Genomic DNA, 23527 nt, shown 5'->3' on the forward strand with positions numbered 1-23527 from the left:
TGGGACCAGGGCTTGTAACCAGCAGGGGTCACTGGCCTCGGATAAACAGCCAAACCACCAGTTATGGGGAGGCTCCAAGCATCTGAGATAGGGTGTCTCACAAAGCCAAGAAGATGTGAAGTGATAGTAACCACAGCTTGAAGGCCGTGTCACAAAACCACGCGCATGTGGGAAGGTCGTCTGCACAGCAGCTAACCTGGTGCAAATACAAGCCGGGGGCTTTAAAACTGCCTGGGGACTTACTTTGCACTGGCTTGAGTCAACTCGGTTAGGGCCCTCTTTGGGAACCCAGAAATCGTGATTCTACTGGTGGTGGAAGAGATCACCGTAGAAGGCGAGGCAGCAGTCTTGAGGGTCTGGGCTTGGGTCTGGGTTTGACTCTTGGCCATCTATCCGTGTGTCCGTATCCCAGTGGTCACTCGGCCTCTAGAAATCTCACCTTCCTCATCGGTCAGTAGGAGAACCTGACAGACACACTGACGCCACAAGGGTCGGGGCAGAGCTCAGTGGGGTGAGGACGTGCAAGGGCACCTGTGACCACTCCCAGTTTTACAAAACGGGGGCCACTCATCCACATGCCCTCAACCACAGTGCTTCTGATTCACGGAAATGAACGTGCCATCAGCGCCCTGGGGAGGTGCTCCGGGGCGCCCGGCTCGGAGGAGGCCCCCTGCTGGCTTGGCCATGATCAACGGGGCTCATTGCAGGTGGGGTGATTCATCGAGGATCTGCTCAGAGCAGCTAGTCTGGGGGAGAAAAGCAAGTGGCCTTTCTTCTTCTTTCGCATCACAGACACCAATAACTGAGCTCTCTTCTCTCTGGTAGGTCCCTCTCCTTTGTCCTCACCGCTCGTTAAGTGCCCTTGACCCTTCAATCCTTGGAGACCCTGCTGCTGCCAATCCTCATGTTCTGGTGAGGAGTGTGGGGAAGGTGAAAGATCAGTCAGGCTAGATTTTAAATCTTTCATTTCTTTGATTTTCATAAAGGGATGCCAGTGAACCCAGGCAATTTCCCCGACTTGATTCATGCATAATGGACCCGAAGAGAGACTTATTAGAAAACAAATGCCCTTAAATGCTTTCCTGACATGAATCATTTATTGAAGACAGAATTGCTGGCTGTGAGCGCCCAAAATAAGTTGACTTACAGTATCCTTGTTTCGAGATAGCTCTGAAATATGACCACAGAATATTGAAGTACTCAGCTATGAACGATCCTTTTGGGGTCATTATGGACTGGCTATTCCTCGAAAAGTTTCATTAATAAGAGCAGCAATAAAACATGAAGCGGGGCCCTCTCTCTCCTTTTCTTTTTCAGCTTTAGTCACACAGCTCAGGAACAGAGGATGCTTAGTGAAAACGTGATGTTCTTTCCAATTTCTATTAAGTAGAATCCGGGACAGGTATTCTTCAAGTTTTGCAAACGTTCATCAATCCATTGATAACTTTATTCATTCATTAGATTGTCCACCAAGCTACCCATTCACCCATTAAGTCAAAAATTCACTGATTCATAGTTACCGTTATAGCTTTCTGTACACTGTTGCATTAGACTTCTGAAAGTAAGCACGGGGGGTTCTTACAGAGCCCCTCCCTGTATTTTACATGGGTCAGTACCACACCGGATAAACCAAAGCACTTACTGAGTAATTATTTCCAGGCCCAGGATAAGCTCCCCCCACCCCTTCCACTTCTTACAGAATAAATAGATGCTCAGTAAATGTTGATTCACTCTCAATCTCTAGATAACTTAGTATTGACCTCCATACCAACAATCCTGAATTGTCAAAAACAACGTACGAAGGGGTAGCATGAACTGAGAAAGTCCTGGGCTTCTTTCCCGTTACAATAAGCACAGAACAGATGACCCAATAATTTACTCCCCCTACACAAGCCAAGCTAATAAATCCACATGATTGCCATCTAGACCGTTACATCCTGAAACCAAGCATAGAATCCTCTTCTCCCAACACTGAAATTGTAAGGCAATACACAAAACTGACAGGAAAATAACTAAAATGAAGGCAAATTGCCTGCTTACACCCAGTAGGGGAGCTAAGATGTTGATGGGGAACTGAGCTGACTTTTTTTATTTTTTAGCAAAGAATCTTCTATTAAAATAAAATCTGGTAGAAGTAAAGGAAATTATTCTTACTGAGGAAGTCATTTTGTGAACCAAAGTCATAAATTTTTTTAAAAGCTATTTCCTCCATTATAACAATAATTCACACTCATTACAAAAAATGTGTAGAGTTTAAAATGCAGAAATGTTACCACCTACAACAGCCACTGACACTTCGGTTTATTTTCTTCTAGTCTTTGGTGAACGCATTGACTTTCTTTTTCTTTGTTAGATAAAACCATTGCAGAGGCTCTTTGTTTTTAAATATAGTTGAGATCTTATGTTAAATCAATTTTATATGCCCTTTTCTTAACCTTCAGTGAAGTCATTTTCAATGTCATCAGAGTATAAATACTCTAGTAGCTACATTGAACACATCATATATATTTTTTTTTATCTTATTGCCTCATTGTTGTATTATTTAGGCTTCTTTGGTCTTTTTAATAATAAGTAACCCAATAATTAGCAATTCAGGGTATAAAGCTTTTTATCTGAATTTTGGGTAATTTCTATAGAATAAATTTCCAGATGCAGGATTTCTGGGTTCAAGTAACAAACATTTTAAGGCGTCTAGTGAATTTTACCAAACTGCTTTCCAAAAGGTTTGTAGCTATTTATGTTCTTACCAGCAATTTACAAAAATACCCATTCCATCACGTTTGTTAGCAATAAGAATTCCCATTTAAAAACAACAAAAATTGGATTAACTCTTCATACAATAAAAGTTGTGTCTCAATTTGTTTGAATCTGCATTCTGGGGGTTGCAAGTGAAGTGAATTTTTTTTTTAACATTTATTAAACTATACTGCTTTCTCTTTCCTGACTTGTCTATTTTATCTATTGCCCATTTACCCTTGCACATTGCCTAGCATGAGCTCTTCATATATTAAGTAGAATACCACCTTACCTATTCCATTTCGAGGGACCAATTTTTCCAGTTTGTTTGCTTTTATTCTTAGCTTATTAGGGCCTTATATTATTATAAAGCAAGAACTGTAATTTCTTCACAAGGTTTAAGCTTAGAAATGTTTTCCTAATACCCTTACTTCTTGTCCTGCAGAAAACTGGTACCCATTCACTTATCTCATCTAGTATGTATTTTTAACTCTTTGGTCTGACAATGCATTTTTTGCCTGATGCTCCATGAGAATCTAAATAGATTTATTTCCAAATATTTAACAAGCTGTATCCAAAGCATTTACTGAAAGAACTTTCCCTCCTCTGTCAATTCATACAACAATTTCATACATTAAATACCAATCAACAGAGAAGAAATGAGCCATAGGGATCAATACACTACCTGCTCATTTAACAGAAGAAGAACCGGCACCTACAGTCAGTGACCCGCCTCACCCCTCAGACGCAGGGACAGAGCTCAGAGCACCCTTCTTCCCCCAGTGCGCTGTGCTCCTGCCCTCCCACCTGACCCGGTTCCTCTATGAGAGGCAGTCAGTGTTACCGTGTATTACAGATCAGCCTTTCCCAGCCACTGCTGAAAGAGCCACAGGAAATACGGAAGCTGTATCTCAGAACTACACTCATGCCAACGTCAACTCCAAAGGGAATGAGGGAAACCAAGGTGGATGCAGAGACCAGAGAAGGATTCTCAAGACTCCTAAGGGCATTCCCAGCACTGATGTTGTACCAGTCTACCTAGAGGAGGCTTTCTGCAGGAAGAAAAAGGCAGGCAGGAGAAAGTACTCCAGATCTTTAAAATGGATTCATTACCAGTTAGCGATTAGGGGATGGAAGCCACAGCAGGGCAGGGAGTTTTAGGTTGTCCTCTGCAATGGTGCATCTCAAGAACCCAAAACAGCAATGTCTGCAGGGACAGAGAGGACGGGAAAGCCTCACGAGGCCCCTGGACCACTTTCTGCTATGAGACAGACAGCCTAGAACACAGAGAAACCTGAGAGAAGTCCTACGACACAGGGAAACTGAAGGGGGGCCCGGGACATGGGGAGACTCAAGGGAACTGGGCGGCAGACAGTGACTGAGGTCTGGAGGCAGGGATGAGAGCATCCTTTCCAACCCAGATGTTTGTTTAACTGGTATTTTTGGTAATAGTAACTCAAAGTTCCACATGTGAATTCCCAAACTTTGAGTTGTTCCTAGCCTCTCAATGGAGTCTTTGTGTATTGACTAAACCAGACTTTAATTTTGCCTCTGCTTTTAGGTTATGAGCTCCTACAGTGTCAGAGACCAAATATATCATAAATGAATTAGAAAACATTATGAACAATTATAAATGAATAAACTGAAAATAATTATAAGATATTAACCAGAAGCCCCAGCATTAACTTGTTTTAAAGATTTCTGAGTAAATAGCTAAATAGGAACAGAAAGCCTTAAGAGGTCGAGGAAGAACAATGAGGAAGTATAGTTAGTGATAAAAGATGTTTACAATATACAAAGTCAACAAAAGCATGCACCGTATGGACGAAAGTTTAAAGACAAAAACAAAACAAAACAAAACAAAACAACAACAGCAAAAACCCAGTGCATCTCTATGCTTAGGAAACAGTTGGTTATCAAGTCATCAAACTTTTTTTAAACATCAGAAATATTTGAAATATACAAAACGTTTTACCACACTGATGTCTAGTCACGTTTACTTCATTGTTTTAAAGAAAGAAAGTAGATATTGAAGCCACTTCTGCAATTTGAGGTTGAAATTAGTATTTTCTTCACTGTTTTAATTCTTTTACTGTATGTATTTGCATTCACAAACAAAATATCATTTTTGTATTGTAAAGATGTACATAAGTAATATTTGAATCCTTTTGCAATTTCCTTTTTATACTCACATGTTATGCATCTAGTTGAGTCATTTCAATTGTGGAAGAGTATTCTTTTCTATGGCTACCCTGAAAGTTAATCCGTTACCATAATGGTGGAGATTTAGGATATTTCTTTTTTTTCTCTGTTATAGATAATTCATGAATGACCACTAGAATTGGAATTGCTGCATCACGCTGACATGACTTAACAAGACGTGACACCGTCCAGCTTCACTAGATATTAACAAATTTCTTTTCACAATGGTTAGACAATTAACACTCTCGGAGGCTGTTTTGGGCAAGAGGATAATGGGAAATAATATTTTTCTTCTTTATGCTTCTCTGTATGTCCTCATTATTCAACCAAGACTTGGGAAGTATATTTAAGTTAAAAAAAAAAACTCGCTTATACAACTTAATAAAGAAAAAACAAACAACCCAGTCCAAAAATGAGCGGAAAACCTAAACAATTAATTCTCCAATGAAGACATACAAATGGTCAATAGGCACATGAAAAAATGCTCTGTATCACTAATTATCAGAGAAATGCAAATCAAAACTACAGTGAGGTATCACCTCACACCAGTCAGAATGGCCATCATTCAAAAGTCCACAAATGATAAATGCTGGAGAGGCTGTGGAGAGAAGGAAACCTTCCTACACTGTTGGTGGAAATGTAGTTTGATGCAGCCATTATGGAAAACAGTATGGAGATTCCTCAAAAAACTAAAAATAGACTTACCATAGGATCCAGCAATCCCACTCCTGGGCATATATCCAGAAGGAAACTTAATTCAAAAAGACACACACCCCAATGTTCATAGCATCACTATTTACAATAGTCAAGACATGGAAGCAACCTAAATGTCCATTGACAGATGACTAGATAAAGAAGTTGTGGTATATTTATACAATGGAATACTACTCAGCCATAAAAAATAATAAAATGCCATTTGCAGCAACATGGATGAACCTGGAGATTGTCATTCTAAGTGAAGTAAGCCAGAAAGAGAAAGAAAAATACCACTTGATATCAGTTATATGTCGAATCTGAAAAAAAAAGAACTTATTTACAAAACAGAAACAGACTCACAGACATAAAAATCAAACTTATGGTTACCAGTTGGGGAAGGGGATGGGAAGGGATAAACTGAGAGTTCTAGATTTTCAGATACTAATATACATAAAATAGATAAACAGCAAACTTATACTATATAGCACAGGAAACTATATTCAATATCTTGTAGTAACCTATGGAAAAGAATGTGAAAACGAATATATGTTTGTTCCTGTATGACTGAAGTACTGTGCTGTACACCAGAAATTGACACAATGTTGTAAACTGACTATACTTCAATTTTAAAAAGAGCTCAAGTTTTACATTGCATTTTTCAGATTACTGAAGTATGCAACATATGTTACTTGATGTTCACAATGCTCTCTGATTTATTAATGTACCCATTTTATAGGTAAGGAAGTGGAGGCTCAGGGGAGTTCTGTGACTTGTTTAGTTTGGTCATTTAACTGTTTGGTTCCGTATTGCTCTGAGCCTCTGTTTCCGCTTTCTTATTTCCATCAACCTACCTCACAAAACTCTTGATGGTGAAAAAGAAGACAACTTTCTTGAAATATCCAAAAATATTAAAGTGAAATATAAATATATACAATCCACTGGTTAACTTTTTTTCATGATTATGTTCTTTACAGCTGTCACTCCTCTGCGTACAGTAAGAAATAACTAAGTTATCAGGGAATATGGGGGAAAGTACATTCTTACGAGACCTCAGGTACCCTTTCAACTGGTCCTTCCCAAGGAAAGTAGACATTAGCACATGGTTTACTACCGGGAGACTTACTCTTTTCATCCTTGATCTGAGCTTTATTCTAACAGTCATTTAATTCTTCAAGATGAGTAAATACTGACTCAAACGACAGAACAACAACAACAAAAACGCATTCAGTACTAAAAGCAAGTGCTTTTCGGTTTCAGATAACGCTCTTCAAAGGACTTCCGACTTTCTCAGAAAGCACATCCTGGCAAGAGTGGAGAGCTCTGGAAATACAATGCCTGGACTCAAAACAGTGAGAGCCCTAAAACCGTCAGGACAAAGCACAAGCTGCTGCACACACCCAGCAAACCGCGGGCACCAGCTAGCCCCACAGCACTTCCAGCCCCACACGCTCCAGGCTGGAGGGGACACAGCCCCAGATCCCAGAGGAAACCCTGCATAATCGCCACTCCCTGAGTTGAACCAGCCACCCTCCTGGCACCCTCCTTCTTCGTTCCTTTCCTGTGGTATCTCACACATAAAAGTCTCCTGCATGGATCTGATGAGAACATTTTGATAGAGGTCTGAACAGCAAAGAGACTTGGATTTGAAAATCTGCACCATCTATGCAGAGTTCTATGCTCCCTTGGCCTCGGAGCAGCTTGGGGAAGTGATGAAACACCTCGTTCAGGTCTTCAGATGTTAAACAGAGTCGCCGAATGACCCAGACATTCCACTGCTTGGCGGCTGCCCAAAAGAAATGAAGACACTAAGTCCACACAAAACCCTGTGCACGAGCGTTCATGGCAGCAACATTCACAGTAGCTAAAAGATGGAAACAGCTCTGGGGAAAGAGGGGAGGGATAGATTAGGAGTCTGGGATTAACAGATCCACATTACTATGTATAAGATAGATAAACAAAGACCTACTGTATAGCACGGGGAACTACATTCAGTTTCTTATAACATATAATGGGAATGAATCTGAAAAACACAGATACATGTATGTATGTATATGAGTAACTGAATCACTTTGCACGTGAAACTAACATTTTAATCAACTATACCTCAATAAAATTTTTTAAAAATTAAAAATAAAAAGATTTTTAAATGATGGAAACAGTCCTAATGTCTATCAGCTGTTATGTGGATAAACAAAAACAAAAAACTGACCCATGGAGAGCCCCATCATGGAATATTATCCAGCCGCAAAAAAGAATGAGTTACTGATACATGCTACAGCATGGATGACCCTCAGAAACGTGACACTAAGTGAAAGAAACCAGTCACACATTCCATAGTGTATGATTCTGTTTATTTGAAATGCCCAGAATAGGCAAATCTATAGAGAAGTAGCCCATGCCTGTCCAGGGCTGGAGGGTGGGGGGTGGGGCGTGTTCATGGATAAGAGGTGATGAAAATGTTCTAGAAGTCAATAGAGGTGATGGTTGCACCACTGAATACATTACAAGCCACTGAATCATACACTTAAACATGGGTGAACTTTATGACAGGTCAATTATATCTCCTAGTTGTTTAAAAAACAAAACAAAACAAACTCCTGACCCTACAGAAGACAAACCACAAGAACAGTCAGCCCTCAGTCCATGTGTGATGTAACCACCTGTCCCGGCGTTGTTGGAGCAAAGGCATGAATGGGGTGGAGAGGAGTTCCAGCCTGTAGGAAAAAGGCGCTCCCCTCTCCCAAGGAAGAGAGCAAGACATGGGTGCCCAGGTCTGCTGGTGTGGGGGTGGAGCCAGCCAGGGCGCTGTAGGGGTGCAGAGTGGGTCCCCCTGAACTGGTGTGATCTGTGAGGTGGGGCCTCAAATGGAGGTAGGATGGGACCTCACTGTCGATCCTGAGTACAGTCTGAGGGCAAAGGCGGTAAGGATGTCAGTCTTCCCTCAGTTTTCCAGGCAGTGTCAAGGACCAAGGGAACTCCACTCGCCCCTCCCTACCACCGCCACACTCAGGCCAACAGCGCTGTAGCCACAACCCAGGCGTTGACTTAAGAAGAGGAAATCTTTAACGGATCAAAGATTTCTTCCCCCTTAATGTAAGGCTGGTTTGAATACCCGAGATTGAATACTCTATTTCTGTTCATTACTATCACTGCTACCCCCAAAGTCTGGACAGACTGTATTTGCTAAGGCCAACGCCCTGCAATTAAATTCGGGTGAAATTTCAGGGCTCAAGTACGTGAAAGAAATGCATGAGAGCTGCAGAATCTGCTGCCCTTTACCGGCCATCCAGAGCGGATGCTCCCAAAGCCCCCCGGGCAGGGCTCCGTGAGGCCGGCATGGTGGCTGGGGGCTCCCCGTGGCCCCGAGAGCCAGCGCGGGGCCTACACGCAGCAGACAGTACAGAGAGAGCTCGTGAATGAAATCTGGAGAATCGCCAAAAGCTTCATTTAGTTAATGAAATCAGTGGGGAGATAAGTAATTGAAGGAAAAGAAATGGGGTCATCAGTCTGGCAATACCGAAAACTTCACCTTTTTCTGGGTGGATGGCAAATGAACCATCGAGACGGAAATCAAGAACTGATGCACCCGGTTCCCCAGTTTCAGCTCTGAGAATCCGTACTTTAGATCAGAAATAAAAGTAGTAAATTCAGCATTAGATGGGGGAGGGTATAGCTCAGTGGTAGAGTGCAATGCTTAGCATGGGCAGGGTCCTGGGTTCAATCCCCAGTACCGTCATTAAAAAATAATAGTAATAAATAAATAAACCTAATAACCGCCCCCAAAAAGTACTAAAAAAAAAAATTAAAATTAGATGAAAGCTGAAAAACATCCAAACGTCCACTACCGGGTGAGCAAATAAACAAGACGTGGTTTATCCCTACGATGGAACACCACTCCGCAAAACCCAGGAACAAGCGACTGACTCGTGGAACGGACCTCAAAGCCCACGCCTTGTGGGTGGCAGGCACTCCCACCGTGGTGTCCGTTTCTCTTAGCCCCTTTCCGAGAGGATGCTTTTCACTCCTAGAACAAATATTTATTCAGGCACAATCCTGGGGGTTGGAGACACCAAGTGACCTCAGGCACTGTCTATGCCATAGGCAAGAACAATTGAAAAAAGTAAATGATAAAGTTGAAGGCTAACAGCTACTCTCCTGAAATGCACGGTGTTTTCAGAGTAAAAAGCGGGATGAGGGTCCACCAGGCAGGGTGGTCCCAGCTCTTGGAATTTTCTGAACAGCGTTCACATTCACGCTTCTGAGCCCTGCATCTTGTCCCATCCGCCGATGCCCCCCCACCCCCAGCATCGCTGACTTGCCAAATGTGTGCGCATCCTTCAAAGCGCTGCCCTCACCTGTACCACCCAGCTGCCTCCCCTCAAGCATCTGTCTCTGTCTCCTCACGATCTCTGCTACACCGACTGTTAGGCTCAGCACTGTAGGACTTAACCACGGTGCAGTGAAGCTGACAACATGTGAGTAAGTGATGTAAAAAATTCCGCACGAACCCAGGCCACGTGGCATCAGGAAACGTGGTTTCCCTTCCCGTGTACGTCTGCCTTCCCACAAACCTGAATTCCATAGGCGCCCAAGGGTTTTTCGTTTGGTATCCAGAGTCCAGCATGGACCTGGCCACGACAGGTGGTTAATACATACCCATAATACGAACGACTCCAACCACACCCACCACACCGCTACGGGGGAACGCCCGCCTTCTGGCGCGTTAGTAACACGACCACAGTGTCAGCGGGACGGGGCTGCTGCGCTGCGGCCAGATCAGGGCATCGTCATGAACAAAGCCCACGGGCAGGCAGAGACAGTTTAGCTCCCCTAACTCCAGCTCCTACGGTGCTGTTACCAGCCATCCTGGACGCAGAAACGCCAGCAATTTAGCTCTGCTTCTCTGCTGGAAATAGTTGGTCAGAGATAACAGAAGCTTCCAGATTCTTTCTAGCATAACTTTCCTCCACGCCATTAAAGTAAAATCCAAGAGAAAAAGAAAACAAAATCAGACATAAGGGAAGTCCCTGCAGCTGGCTTCATCCTCTTTGCGCCCTTTGTCTTTAATTCTGAGGGAGGCCTGGGGCTCCGGCTCTGCTCTCACTACATGGAATTTGAATACTGAGCATCTGAAGAGGCTCTGCAGAGCACAGGCAGCGCCAAGAGCCAGGAGCTGGTTTGCCTTCAGGGGCTCTACAACCTTCAGCAAGTTACTTAACCTCAGTCTTCTCATCTGTAAAATGGAGACAGTAATGGTTCCTACTTCATGGGGCTGTGGGGAGGGCTCATTGTTTCTAGCACCCTGTCTGGTACATTTTCATATTAAATGTAGCTGCCATCATCATCGTCATCATCATGGCCACCATCACCACCACCTTTGTCCTGCCTCTGGCTTTCTTTTTGTCCCGTCACTTTCCTGCTAGTCACCCTCCTTCCAGCATGTGGTCCCAGTTCTCCCAGTTCTCCTAGCTTGTCCCCTAGGAAACTTAAACAAAAGCGAGGAACCAGAGACTCGATCAGCTGGTCCGAGGAGAGTGATGCCAACAGACAGGCCAGGTCGAGACCACAGCTGAGACGCTGCCACTGAGATGGGAATTCAGGGACTGAGAGGTGGTCCTGCCCCAGGCTGCCGTGTCCTCCATTCACAGGACCCGTGGCTGTGTTTCCCAACTCCACATCGAAGACTGAGCACCTGTGCCAGTCACCAAGGCCTCCTCTGCCGGCTCCTGCCAGCTCACTCTCCTAGCCTTGGATTAACCTCCCCACTCTCTCCCTTTCAGTGTCAAGAGCCGGCTCCACGTTGTGCTTGGAAGATCAGCTCAGAGCACAGCTTCCAGAAGGAGGGCCAGGCCGGGGGCAGGCTGCAGGCCCCGTGACCCTAGCACAGCATCTCCTTCCTCACCTGTGACAGCCAGAGGACGCGTTCTGAATCAAAGAATTTTCTGGAAAGCTAAAAGGTAAAGCTTAAGTTGCCAAAAGAGAAAGCTGCCTGAACTCGTGTTTGGAGTGACAATCTTCCTAGCGTCACCCAGACTTCCCTGTCTCCACAGATGAGGCACTTTGGCCACAGCACAACACGGAAGGCTTGGGCGACGGTTCTGCCGTTCGTCAGTGGCGGTCCCCACCAGCAGTAATGTTTTAGCCCGCTCGCTGTCCTTTCTTTTCCTACCTTCCTCTCCATCGTTGCTTTCCCACCACCGACCCAGGAAGACGGACAACCAAGCTCGTTAAGCCGGTGATTTCACCGTTCTGCGAGCTAAGTAGGTTCCGGGTAAATCAGATTAAGTCTAACGTACAGAGGCTTTGACAATCATGTTTCTCACTTTCTACCTCCGATCTGGAGCTGTGTTCCACATGGCTGACTGTCCCCGACTGGATGCTTCACCATCTCTTCAAGGGGATCTGTTTTAGCAGATTTGCCGGTTTAACCTGAATTAGACTAATGCCGTGCGGTCAGAGTACCTTTTCTCTACTCTGACCCCAGAGTGCCAGTCTCAACTCCTGAGTCACACAAATATTCTGGATGAATTTCTGAGGAATTGGTGGCAGTACTTATGCACAGACCCCAAAGCACTTTGATAATTTGACAGCATTATTTCTTTAATTTTTAATTGAAGTGTAGTTAATTTACCAGCACTATTTCCATTTCAAATGACTGCTGTGAAATGCTGGGTCAAATGACACATGAATCCCGTGCTTAATAACATGGTTTTAAAAAAAGCGCGTACACGTACGTACACACACACACACACACACACGCACATGCACGTACACACGCACGCACACACGCACGTACACACACACACACACACACACGGAAGAGGCCGACTCTCCCTCCTTATTCTCTAATCCATCCAAAAAGAAAAATGACAATGGTTTGCTTGTCCCTGGGCAAAGTCCACGGCTTGGATTTTTTCTCCTCCATCAGCTTATTGTAAAGGAAAAATGCAGTGGTTTGCTGGGGTCATTACCTACTGGGCTGTCTCTCTTTCCATCTCTTACTGCGAACCTTGAGATGCCTCCTGCAAGACGCCTGGGTGAGGTTATCCTTCAGCCTCCCTAGGGAGTGTGAGACCCTTAAAGTGACAGCCACCTTCCCATAGCTTGTTAGTGTCTGAACTGGCAAATTCCACGTGCTCAACAGTTTTGTTCAGATTTCAAAATATAAACCCAGGAAAGAAGGCTACGTGAGAACAGGAGGATAACTAACCACAAAAATGGTGATAAGATAGCAGGTATGAGCAAGCAGTAAGAGCTGATTCCTTACCCAAGAGATAGTTAAGATAGTCCAGAGGGAGTGGAAGAGAGGTCAGAAAGAAAACAAGGGCTGGGCTCCTCAAGAGAAGAGATTCCTCCAGACAAGGAGGGGAGGCTCCAAAGGGTGGGTGACCAGACAGACAGAAAAGGACAGGGCTAAGCAGCCCTCCCTCGATGAGACCACCAGGAAGAGACAGACGCAGACGAGAAAGCAGTGCGGGCAGGCAAACTCTCTGTGATGTCTCCAGTCCTGCCCACCCCACCCCATCCCTGGACTCAGCTTTGGGGAGTGGGAAAGGGGGTTGCGGGGCAGGACCATACATCCACCGTGCCCTGCCACAGTCATTTGGAGATCGGCTCAGTCGTCCTCTCAAAAATGTCCACAGGAACACCTGCTTCAGCAGAGAAAACACACTGAAGGGTCTGGAGCTGCGGCCTTGAGCCGCCCAAACTACCCAGCGTGAGAAGTCTTCAGTTTTGTCTTAATAGTTCACGTCAATTTTGTGTTAGATCATGGCATGTCCGTGTCGGTTTTCTTTTTAAAAATCCTTTTCCCTTGGAGCTTTTGGCAAAACCGAAGCTTGAGTGAGCTGGGCCCAGGTCGCCCCGCAGCTCGGCACACCCGCAGGCACTCTGCCAACACGGCCCCAGGACGGGGTGTTTGAAGAAGTTTGCATCTGTCCTGGACTCCTCTCAGATGGGATCAGGAAACCAGGACCCCGGATGTGCCAGGCCACTTCCCGGTAGACAGTCCCTGGTCTCAAGGAGCCCGAGGTCCCATGGCTGGGGCAAACCCAGGCTGTGACCCAGCCCCGCTCCCCTCTACTGGGTGCTGCTCCCCACGGCCCTCAGGGGCCCCCAAGTCTACCTGGCCCAGCAGAGGGGGTCTACAGAAGGACGCCAGGAGGTTTCCAGCTCATCAATGAGACGTTCCTGTGGCCTTTGACCAGAGCAGGACACCCTGACTACCAGGCCCTCTCCCCGCCCAAAGAGGCAGGCAGGGTTTTGTCCCCTGATGCCACCATTATTAGGAAATCGCAGCTCAGGGCCTGCCCAGCACCCACAGGACACAGTTCAACCCCAGTCTCACAAAGCCCGTTTTCAGGAGTCAAGCCAGAGAGACAGCTTTGAAACCGAACTGTCTCAAAGACGAATCACCGCTGAGCCGTTGAAAAGACAGAAGGAGTGGGAGGAAGGGGGAAGGAAGTGCCAATCTGGCTAAAATTGGAATCAATATAAATAATTAAAATCATCGGGCACATTCAAAGTATCTCTGTGGTCCTCTCTCCCTGGTTCCCCTTAACGTTAACCCTTGTGTTCTTCTAGAAATGGAGGTCAAATGAGGTTGTGACATCACAAAACTTTCATTATATAGTTTGGTCTTAGGTAACTTCCACATGATTTGGGAGGTTAAGATGAATTTCTGCACATTTTGAAGTGATGGAAATCCTTTCACCCTAAGAGACGATCTGGGGAAATTGTGGGAAAGAACACACTGTACAAGCAAATGTGACACTTTTATCATTCTTTATAGATCAAAAGTCAGTCTTTGCTCCGCAAACAAGTATTCCTGCTTCTGTGACTTAAGAAAGTACGAGCTGACCAATCTGGGCCTCGGTTTCAAGTCAGACTAGAGGAAAATATTCGTACCTCCCCAAGGCTGGAGTGAGGACGAGAAGGGGCAGGCAGAGCACACAACATGGCAGTAAATGCGGAGTAAAGAAGGTTATCATTAAAGTGCGTGAATGACTACGTTACAAAGCGTCATAGAAGTGACCCTTCGGGAAGACTATCACAGGAAAGGCTGCTTCTGTCCCACACCGTCAGACAGGCCAGCACAACCAGTTACAGAGTCCCGCGGCTCCTTCCTCTGCATCCTCCTCCCAGGACCAGCCAGGGCCCTCCACCTCAGTCTCCCGGACCATGGCACCAGCCTGACTGGGCTCTCCCTGCCTCCTGCCGCCACAGCCCGGATCAGGTCTCCAGACTGGCCCTGGGACGCGGTCACCACACCTCACCGTCTCCGCTGTCCAGTGAACCACATGGCACGTCCTCCCAGCTCTGATCACTTCTGGATTCCCATCCTGCCCTCCAGGAAATGAGCACCCCAGACCTGCCGGAGGGGTGATACACTTTTCCAGGAAGCATTTCTGAAGCCCCAGCCTGGGTGGGGCATCGAGGGTTCCCCTTTCCGTGCTTCCCCAGAGCACAGCGCTCTCCTCCCAGTTTATTCAAATGATAGCCTTAGGTTTCTGTCTTGTCTCCGGGTGGTGACCCTGTCTGGGTCATGTGTGTCCCCTCAGTGCCCGGCCAATAGGAGGGTGGGTGCAAGGATTCAGAAATGCTGTCAGAGGATTCCGGAATTGCGGGGGCAGTGTGAATAACAGACTTGCCCTCTCACCCCCATCTTTCAGGCCCGGAGTGGGGAAGGGAGGGGACCAACAAAAGGAAGGGACACAGCAGTGATCGAGCACCCAGTAACCCCAGGCCCCAGGCGGGGGGAGCAGGTCTTACCCAAAGCAGGGGCAGGTCCAGGTGAGCTGGGCGGGAAGTGCAGGAGACCAGACGGGAGGGAGACGCTGGGAACACGCACAGAGACTGGGGGTCGGGGCTCAGAGGCAATGAGTTACTGGTGAGACCTGGGTGTGAGGCATGTGGTTCCCAGTGAAGCCCCAGGAAGCCAGGGAAAATCAGCAAATCCCAGCAGGTCAGATCTGCTGAGCCCAATTCCTTCTTTACATATGTTAACCAGTCCCACCTGAGGGGTTCTTTCCACCCTGAGTTGAGGCCACCAGGGCTGAGCCAGAGCCCAGGGCAGGATCTCCTTCAAGAGAGTTTAGAGAAGCCCACCCAGCCCCACCCAGCTCCCTCCTGCAGCCTTGGGTGACAAGGCGACTCTCCATGCAGGTTTGCCAGAGGAAGGACACTTAACCTTTGAATACCCTCCAGTTAGCAGTCTGCCCTTCACTTACTTAACTGTTACGTTACCACTCCACTCTCTTTATTAATTTCGGTGAATGAAAGGCCCCTCTGGTTGGGACTCATCTTTGTAAACTTGGAGGGATGGGCTTGCTCGGCTCAGGCAGCCGACCCCGCAGGCTCCGGTGTGGGAATTCCCTAAAGCCCTGGTTCTCAATTGCAGGCCATGTTGCCCCTGCGGGGGACATTGGGCAATGTCTGGGACATTTCTGGCTGTCACTGGTGGGGTGGGGGTGGCATCTAGAGGATGGAAGCCAGGAATGCTGCTAAACAGCCTACGATGCACAGGATGGCCCCACAACAAAGAGCTATCTGACCCCAAAAGTCAACAGTGCAGCGATGAAGAACTTGCCGTAAAGGAACGTCAGTCCGGGGAGGCCCCAGGCTGGAAGGCCCTCCGATTAGGCAAACAGGACCTCGGATCTCTTGTGCCCCCCTTTCCCTAGGCTCGAACTCCCGATCAGTGCCAGGTGTTCCCCTCAGCGCTGGAAACTTTGATGAGAAGCCCCCAGGGCAGTGATAGGATCGCACTGTAAAGAATTGTCACATAACGTGATCGCATCTGGGAAGAATGACTTTTATGAACAGGTTTGAGCAAGAATGTCAGGAGAACAGAGGCCAAAGATTTAGGAAATAAGCCCAAAGGGTTATACACATCTGGGGAAGGAAGCTGCTCCCATATCTCCTTTCAACCTCTGCTCCCCCACGGCAGGGGGAAGGAGCCAGAGTTACTTACACCAGGACCCAGCAGGAAGTTTTAGGTGCTTGCATTGATTGTGTGTTGATGGCTGCAGCATCCTGGGAAGTGCTCAAACAGACTCTTTAAAATTTCATCAGCCTGGGTTAACCTCTGCCCCCAGAGAGGTGACAGCTCATGAGGGAAAAAGACCAAATTCACTCCTGGGTCAATTCATTCCTCCCATTTTCCTCTCCAAGTTTGTCTGAGATAAGCACTAAGATAAGTATTATCTTTTCAGATAATACTCTGCCTTTAAACTCGCTAATAGATTTGCTGACAATTGACAGCAGAAAATAAAGTCTGACTCCATGTACCCACGGCCTGGGGAGCGGGCAGCCAAAGCAGGCGTCCTGAAGGGCAACTTCTCGGCAAAGTTCAGTCCTTGGTTAAAAAACTGGTCTTGAGGACGATCTGTATTGAACTCGATGTATGACCTCTATTGTCACCTGAATGTTTTAATCACAGAGCCCTTTCCCTTCCCCCACCACATCACCTCGCTGGCTAAACCACAACAAAACAACAAAGTTCCCTGAAAACTATTAGAGTCGCCTGTCTTAGAAGTCCTACTATTCGTTTTCCCCCAAGTTCTAAAATATTTCTCTCTCTTCCAGTATTTCTGAAGCTCCTGAAAACTAGGATGAAAGGCACGGAGAGGTCCACACGGCAGAGAGCCGTTCACTGCTGCAGAAATACCTTCTGAATGTCTGCTCTGTCGGAGGCACCGGCCGGCCCTGGGCACCGTGGACGAATCCAACACCAGTGAGATGGGGGTTGGGGGGGGTCTTGGGTCAAATCTCAGCTCTGTTACTTATTATGATACTAGGTGAGTAACTTATTCTCTCTAATCTTTACTTTCTCTATCTGCAAAATGGAAAGTGGTAACAGTTTTTACCTGCTTAGTTGGTTATGCGGATAAAGGCAACTGACAGATGTGAAGTCTGTGTAACAGGGTGGCACAGAGGATGCCCCCAGCACAGGTGGGCTGCTGTCCATGCTCACATATATCCTACAAGTTGGCCGGTCACCCCAGCATCCCTGATGGCGTCTGTCACCCCCAGACTGGGGAATAATCCCCTGCAGTAGTTTTAGTGTCCAGTTTCAAACTCCCACGAAGTACAAAATATGCCTCTTCTCTCGTAGGATCCTGCATAGAAATGACCATGAATCGGCTATTGTGCACGACACGGGGTCTGAGGGGAGAGATCTGTGCCGACCAGAGACATCTGGAACAACTTCCAGCAGAAGGGAGGAGCTGATCTCATCTGAAATCAAAATTAGCAAAGAAGAAGGGGGATTTGCTAAACGTTTTCTCTGAAGGCCAGGCGAGCTCTGGAGAGTGGTATTCCAGATGAACTTGACTGTGTCGCCAGCGTAATTTCTGTGCGGAAGGTAGAAATTACGTGGGATGAAACAATTCTGCTGAGAGGCGCTCCAGTACAGCTTGAGGTGCTGCAACGAGGCTTTGATGCTGTTTATTCGGGGTGTGTAGGTTTAAAGTGTTGAAACTCACCTGGTTGTGTCACAGACTTGCAACACGTGAAATCATCATATGTGAAATCTAGTAATAGAGGTTACCTAAGAAAACATTGTATGTGAAATCTAGTAATAGAGGTTATCTCAGAAAACAATGGGCATATAAAATTTTGATGTAGGTGAAAGTTTCTCTTTAAAAACACTGTACTTTGAGTCCACCTGGAGGGAGCTATAGTCCCGTGGAAGTCTACAAGGAACTCTCAGTCAGTTTAGACTTTTCAGAAAGAGAATGGACAAGACTTCTGAACTCTATGCCTCTGTGTCTCCAGGGTGGAAAGCTCACTTCTCTTATTTAGTTAATCAGCACGTTTACTGACATCAGGCATAAGCTCCACCAATAAGGAAAATTATGGAATAAATAGTCCACCACTAAGCACTTTCTCCCTCGCTGCCCAGAACAATCTCTGTATAAAATTATTCAATGAAAGAAGTACCTAATGCCATTGAAACTGAGCAGGACTCTGTGGGGCCCTCCAGGGCACAAGAGCCTTTCCTTGTCCCCCGTTTCTTACTTGCAGGATAAAGGCTTCAGCCTCCTAGACTTCCCTGAGTTCCAAAGAGCAGGCTGGACAGTTGCTAATCAGGGAAGTCAGGGGAGGCAGAAACAAAGGAGGAGCAATCAAGAAATGACAGTGCAGCTATTAAAGCAGGATCTTGGCTCCTAGTCAAGGGACGCACATAACAGTATCTTCGAATTCTTCTGCGGTAACTAAGGCCCCCACCCTGGTGGAGAATGGCAACTTCAGGCTAAGCACAAGACACTGGCGCACCCCAAATTTTGCCTGTGAAAACTCCCCCTCCCCGCCGAAAACCACTGGGGAGTTCCGGTTTTTTGAGCATATAATAACAGATAAACAACAAGGATTTACTGTACGGCACATGGAACTATAATCAATATCTTGTAAAAACCTATAATGGAAAAGAATCTGAAGCTGTACACCTGCACCTAACACAATACTGTAGATCAACTGTAGTTTAATAAATTAAAAAAAAAACAGAAAAATAAAAAAAATACCCTCTGGTTTAAGGAGCTGTTTCTACAGCTGTCTTCCTGCTCGTTTCTGAGCGTCCTCAGGGGAGAAATAGTTTCCTACTTCTTGCTATATCCATAATATTACACAGTGCCTGACACATGATACCAAATCTCATTTGTTGAGCGAACAAATAACTGGATGGGTGGATGGATGATGCATGTACGTACGAATGAATGAATAAATGGTGACTGAAAGTTGGCACTCAGGGTCAAAGGAAGAAGGAAAGCAAACCAGATTGGAGTAATGAAAACGAACATGGGTAGGAAATCTTTGTGCAGCATGAGTGTGTTTTGAAAAATAAAGGAAGACAGGTCAGATAGATTGTTCCATGATGACGGTCACCAAAAATTGCTCTTATTTGAAGACATTTCCTCTTAGTCATTAGGAGAAAATGGAGATCAGCTGGTCACGGTCTCTCCCTTAAAAACCCTTCGGATGTTTGAAAACTGTAGCTACTTACACAATATATGTCTCACTCCCAGTGGTGTCCCCGGCACTTGGCACATAATAAGTGCACAATGAATACTGCTAAAAGAACAAGTCCATGATGTAAGCGTCCTCTTTCTCACAGCCTTAGCAGTGATCCTCCCTGGTCCATATGTGAAGCTAAATTTCAGATTTCCAAAACTTGCTTTCCAAATGGACCCTGTCCTGAACACAGATGATTGAATTAGAATTGCTCAGGCTCTGGGTCACGTTAGATGGTTATTAAGTCAGGCTTGATTACATACGAACCTTTAGGTGCACAAACCATTCAGAACTGTGAACGGAGGGTCTCCCATGCCCATTATATCTCCTTTTCAGAGTACAGCACGAAACATAGTCAGTCTGCCAAACGCTCATCTGAGCATCCCACAATTCAAAGCAACAGCAATGGTCAGTATTATTAGCATGACGTTGTGGGTGTGTGTGGAGTTCCCTGTCCCAAATTTTTGACTTATTTAAAGTCTGATTTAAGTCTGGCCTTCACTTCTTGAGCTTCAACTCAAAAATAATCTGATTAGGGAGGATTCTGCCTCCTACTCACATAATCTTTCTTTTCTACCAGTCCTGATCTGATTTAAAGAAAATTCTGCCCCTGAATCGCTATTAGTTCTTTCCACCAGCACAGAGCGCTCCTGCCTGGTTTCCATACTAAAGCCAGACGGACTTCTCCCTGCTTGAGACAAGGACCTTGAATCACAACCCATCCCTGGGACCTGGACACCTCTGCCTCTTCCCCTTGAATTGTCTGTCTCCTCCCTTCAAACCTTCAAGGTCTTCATTCCTGTGATAGTCTTCAGACTAACCACATCCCAATTCTAATCTCCCTCTTGCCTTGCCTCCTTCTCTCCAGCTGTGTGCCCTTCGACACATGCTGTCACCCTGTTTGGTGGATTTCAAATTTGAGAGCACAGACTACAACTTCTATTTTCTTCACAGACTTCACAGCACCCAGGTCAGAGCCATGAAATCCCAATACAGTGCCGACTGACTCCGACTTCGGAGGTGATTTCCTCCGCATCACCCCCATCCCGCCCCTTTTATCAGACCTTGAATTTGCTTTGCATCTATTGCTCCATTGACTTTCCCCAGGTCAACTCTGGTAATTATATTTTCAACTTCTATTCAGGGTCCAATTATAGGACAGTGATTTTTTATTCATTTTTATTTTGGGCTGAACTTCCAAACAATCCTTGCTACTTGCCCTTTGAACTTCATCCCACAAGGCTTTCTGTTGTGAAACTCCTAGGTTTGGAAACTCAAGAGTGCCCACATTGCACACTTTGACTTACACTCTGTCCATCTGCTCCACCAGGTCACATGGTAAACCTACATCCTTGAGGACCCTCTTCAGGCTGGAAACACAGTAACTTAGCATGACTGCTTTCCACACTCTGCACACATTGAAAATCTACAAGCCAACTGTTTATCTGTACTAACACATGCTTTTCCAAATGAGAGTCATATTTTTTAATGACACTTTTCTGTGCTTCATGCTTTTTTGACTAGTTTTCTTGTCTTTAGCTCTATTTAGTTCTCGTTAGTTTTGTGCCATGCGATTTAGCCCCCGTTTTTAGATAACTTTTGTATCTGAAATACTTAAGGCCTCTTGCACTATACTAAGTTGTACAAGTTACAGACAACCATGTGTTTAGATAAGGATCTCGGCAAACAGAAAGAACCTCATGAAACCACCCCATCTTCCTGCTTCCCCTCGGAGGGGTTACCCTGCGGTTTCTAAGTCATGCTTTTGGCTTCATAGCAGGAAGGCACCAGGAGGGCCAAGCCACCTTCACAAATCTTTACCTAAAACTACAGATAAATTTAAGAATCAAGGATGAGATTACTATTGATCTGTCTTATAAATGCTAGTCTGGTAATTCAGGATATCCATTAAAAGAATCATGCCCGTTTTCAAACAGTTCCTCAGAGGTAGTGGATAGAAGCATCAATTTGACTCCTACCTGTTAATAAGCCCATTTGGACTATGACTTTTCAACAGATGTGTCACTTGATTTAATCACATTTAACTTTGCTTATTACTCGGTAGATGATGCTTTTCCATAGAGGATATTAAGGAGATTCAGTAGTTTTAACTTGGGGCTCGACTTGTCCCTTTTGTCCCTGTCCGACTGCATACACACACATCACACCGTGCACATCAAACACGTAACACATTCACACACATGCACGCGCACACTTTCTCCCTTATCCCATGATTTTTTTTTTACTAAATGAGGATGCTTGTCTAAGAATCACAGGTGGGTTCAGCCTTTCCCAGTTTTGAAAAAGAGGTCTACAGACCCTCACTTTAAGGAGAGTGGACAGCGTGACCGGTATAAGGATGATGCCCAAAAAACAGAATCCTGCTGGTAGTTACCATTTGTTACTCACTTATACTTGGTGAACTTAGATTTTGTACTAAATAAACTCAGACTAGAGCAAAGCCCCTTCTTTTAAACATTTAGACTTTTGGTCAAACCTGGGCAGAAAGTAACATATCTGTCAGCACTGATTCTCAAACACCCTCTCAAACTTTTTTTCAAGGATCTCACCTCCTGTAAAGAAGTAAGTACTCTCACCCCTTCTTAGTTTGATCACAGCATTAAGATCACATCTTGAGAACAGTTTAGGTTTCCAAAAGAATACCAACAATGGAAGATTTACATAAATATCAAATCATTCTTTTTTCTAATTCCTTGATCTGATGAAGAAACTCCTGGGCTGAAAAGTAAGTAAATAAAGAGGTAATTACAAATGCCTGTTTCCTTGACAACTCCCCTCCCCCAGCCCGCCTGTGATAGGGAAAAACCAAAAAGGGGGTGAGGAGGGGGTAGCCACGAAGCCAGGCTGCCTCTGAGCAGCCCCGGCCATAACCAGCGCGGAAAGCAACAAACGCGGAGCAAATACAAATAAAGCGATTTATATCGGGGCTGCATTGGGTGTAGTATTTTTGTGGTTGCCATAGAAACGCCAGAGACGGACGAACATGTTGCATGACACAAAAGGGACCGAGCTGTAACAGGAACCTTCTCCCCGGCTTCATCTATGGCAGATGAAAATTCTTCCACCCGAGGGAGGGTGGGGGTGGGCAGGGGGAAATTAAACCCAGCACAGCAGCTCGAAATCCCAACAGAGACAGGCACGCTCACCCAGCTGAGCACAAAGAGATGGTCCTTTTGCGGCAGCCAAGCCGGCTCTGCCTTCCAGGGCGGCCCCTCCACGTTCCCACTGTCCCCAGATTTCCTTCTCCTCCGCCTTCCTCGCCTCCTCTTTCTTACCTACCCCTTCCAGAGGCTTTAATGAAATCCAGCCAAGGAGAGGATAACAGTGAGAGCGAGAGGGATACACACATCCGCCACGCCCAGAGGTGAAGCCGCCTGGAAATCGCACGCACCGCACATACCTCCTTTCTGGCCGCCCTGGACACATGGACTTAGAAACCACAAACTGAAAGGGAGCAGGCTGGGGTGCAGAAATTGCCACTAGTTTATAGGAGCTGTAAGTCAGCCAACACTGGAAAGAAAAAGCGAGACTCCACCCATGGGGTGGACCCTTCGGGAAAAAAAAAAAAAGTGGTCCTCAGCTGACGTCTCTCCCCACCCCATGTCACTTCCTTTTAAAGCTACAATTTAGCGGTTACGGGGAGGGAGATACGAGCTGGTGTAATATGAGCCACTCCCCTCCCCTTCCAATTATTGTAAAGAAGTGCTTCGATTGGCTTCACGTTTGAAATCTCTGGCTCGAGAACCTGCCAGAATCGGAAACAAAGCCCGCTAGGTGGCCTTTCTTTTTCGGCCGCGCCTCCCAAATCCTGTTGCATCCCTGTGCCGACATGGCTCCTCCAGCCTCAGCGCGGACGGACTCC

At 45.9% G+C, this 23527-nt stretch overlaps 1 protein-coding gene across 7 annotated transcripts in view; it reads right to left on the bottom strand.

Moving 5' to 3' along the window:
* The window catches only part of AGPAT4 (1-acylglycerol-3-phosphate O-acyltransferase 4), a 109100-nt gene extending 85910 nt beyond the window's left edge, over nucleotides 1-23190 (bottom strand). For 2 of the 7 annotated variants that reach the window (XM_072966143.1, XM_072966135.1), the window contains exon 1: nucleotides 23066-23190. The gene's annotated coding sequence lies outside the window, so the exon portion shown is untranslated. Of the gene's footprint in view, nucleotides 1-13759; nucleotides 13836-22944 lie in introns of those variants that run through there. The other 5 variants (XM_072966144.1, XM_072966147.1, XM_072966146.1 and 2 more) reach the window with 4 other exon arrangements.
* Between the last annotated feature and the right edge of the window lie 337 nt (nucleotides 23191-23527).

The sequence above is a fragment of the Vicugna pacos genome, chromosome 8, assembly GCF_048564905.1.
Source record: "Vicugna pacos chromosome 8, VicPac4, whole genome shotgun sequence".
Classification (NCBI taxonomy): Eukaryota; Metazoa; Chordata; class Mammalia; order Artiodactyla; family Camelidae; genus Vicugna; species Vicugna pacos.